This window comes from Eurypyga helias, unplaced genomic scaffold (genome assembly GCF_000690775.1).
Source record: "Eurypyga helias isolate BGI_N326 unplaced genomic scaffold, ASM69077v1 scaffold33466, whole genome shotgun sequence".
Taxonomy (NCBI): Eukaryota; Metazoa; Chordata; class Aves; order Eurypygiformes; family Eurypygidae; genus Eurypyga; species Eurypyga helias.
This window is the reverse complement of record NW_010257783.1, coordinates 1,166-3,738: the sequence shown is the minus strand read 5'-3', so window position 1 is coordinate 3,738 and position 2,573 is coordinate 1,166.

The following is a 2,573-nucleotide window of genomic DNA, read 5'->3' as shown; positions in this document are numbered from 1 at the left end:
GGGGTGTCCCCATGCTGGGTGCTGTGCCCACAGCCCGTGGAGGAGACGGGGCTGCAGCACCCCCAGCCCACCCTGCCTGCTAGCCGGGTGACTTATGGAGTTCTCAGCCTGCTCCCCTCGCCCTGTGTCACCCCGACCTGCAGCAGTCGGGAGGGGACACGGGACAAGTCCTGTCGCAGTGCAAGCAAGGAAGAGGCAGAGGGAGCAGGGGAGGTACGGGATGATGCTGTGCCTGGCACGGCTGGGAGGAGAGAGGGGAAGCAGGTCTGGGAGACACCCATCAAATGCCTTTGCCTCCTTAGGGCACTTCTGGGGCCCTGGGAGGGGGCTCACTGCAAACGTGCTGTGGCAACAAGTTTTTCCTCACGTTTTTTACAGCTGAGCTGGAAGTGAGGCCTACTCCAGACACTGTCTGGGACCTTCGGCCTGCCCGAGCCCGAGACACCACTTGCTCTCCCCGGGGACCAGCCCTTAGCTGTGACGAGAGAATTGCTGCCAGCACCTGCTCCCAGTGGAGGCAAGCAGAGCCTCTCTGAGCTAGCCACAGCCATGCCTTCACCCCTGCTCCCCGCCCTGAGGCCCCTGGAGCTGGATCCAGGCAGGCTGGTTTCCTCTACAGGAGCGTGACCCAAAGGTCTCCGCAGGGACTGCTCCGTTCCATCACCCTGTCTTCCCTGAAGGAACATCTCGGGGCTCTGTTCCTTCCTCATGGCAAACGTCCTGGTGCCTGGCCCTGGGTAGGCTCAGCAGCCTTCCTCCAGCATAGTCTTCCTCCAGTCCCACCATGCTGCTGGGAGGAGCCCATGTGCCCCCTCTCTCCTCCCTTTCAGCATTTCCCTGTCTCCATTTAAGAGCAGAAAAGAACCTAAGGGTAGCCCAGCTCTTGATCATCCAGGAGTTCCAAGGGGTCCTGGAGAGCTGGGAGAGGGATGCCAAGCACAGCCCACATCTGCCAACCCAGCGCTGCCCTGGTGCCCCACGGGACCCTGAGGAGCCAGTGGGCTGCTGTCCCGGTCTCCCCAAAATCTGGCGGCTCTTGAGCGAGGAGCAGCCCCACTGGCTAGAGGCCACAGGGCTGCTGCACCCTTGTCCAGGGAAGGGCACGGAGGCAGGGGAAGATGCAGGCAGGAGCATCTGTGTCCATGGGGTACCCCCAGCCCTGCCGAGCTCCCCGCGCAGCCTGGGCTGTGCCACCTCGCCTGAGAGCAATTCCCAGCAGCTGCTCCCCACTCCTCGCTCTTCCCCAGACACCGCGAGCTGCCTCCTACCCCATGCCCGTTCCCTGCCCATCCCTGCCCATCCCTGCCTGCTTGCTTCCCGTCTAGCGCCGCTGAGGCCGTGTATAGCTGAGGTCTGGCTGCGCCCAGCTCCCTGGGCTTGCTGGTGAGCACCGGGGCAGGCGCAAAGCCTGGATGCGTCTCGAGTCTCATTTTTTTGTGAACATTTGTAGTTATTTCCACAGCTTGTCATAAAAGAAATTCTGTTAAGGGGACAAAAACCAGAACCCTATGAAAAGCAACAACAACAAAAAAAAAACCCACCCTCCAGGAGTGTTCCTCTGTCTGCACAATAAAACCCTAGGCTGTGTGTTGGAGCCGTGGCCACCTGTGCGTGCGGCGGTGGGGCGAGGGGCCCCATCTTCTGGGGAGGGAGTTGCCAGGGTTGGGAGCACATGTGGGAGTGGGGCTGGGTGCGGACCCACATCCCGAAGCTCCTGGCCGCGGGGCGGTGTGCCTGCCGTGCCAGGGTCCATCCTGCATGCCCGTGCCTATGTGCTGCCTGTGGGGCTGTCAAGGGCCCCCGCATTCCCTAGAGCAGCGGAAGCAGCCGTGTGCTGCTCCCTGCCTGGCGTCAAGATGCCACCCTTGGATCTGGGGACCGTGGGGCGTGCTCCCCCCCAGGTTGGGGAGCCAGGCCCTGCCACCACCCCCTAACGCTTCTGGTGACACCGTAGCAGCCTCCCAGAGTGACGCCCAGAGTGACGCCTCCCTGTTTAAGGGCTGGAGCCAGCGGGAGGGATGAAAATGCCACCATAATTGCATCCCTCCTAATTATCCTCAGCAGGTGCTCGTTGAGTCACAGCCACCCTGGGTGGGTCAGGCGTCGGGGAGTGGTGCCGGGTGGGTGTCCCCGCGGAGCTGCGAGGGGTGGATGCTCCTGTGCCAGCACCACCATGCCAGCTGCCCCGTGCCCACCTTTGCCACAGGCTTGGGGGGACTTTTCTCCCTATGGCTTGCCCCAAGGGTGGCAAAAACCGGCCCACCTCCTCCCCTCACCGGGGTGCGCTGCTCCAGGCCTACTGGCAGCCATGGGCACCCACTCTTTCTGACCCCCACACCATGTTGTGTCCCACCCCGCTCCCTCTTTCCAACCCTCCATCCATCCTTTCCCTCCTGGACCTCCATCTCCATCCCCAATTCTCTCCTCTACCCACACTTACTCTCAGCCATCCTTCTTCATTCCCACAGCACCCCTGCCTCCCCAGCCTCCCCTCCCAGCACCCCCCTTGCCATGGACCACCAACCTCCTTGGGTTCACGTCCCCTTTAAGCCTCCCCGAAGCTGGAATGTGAG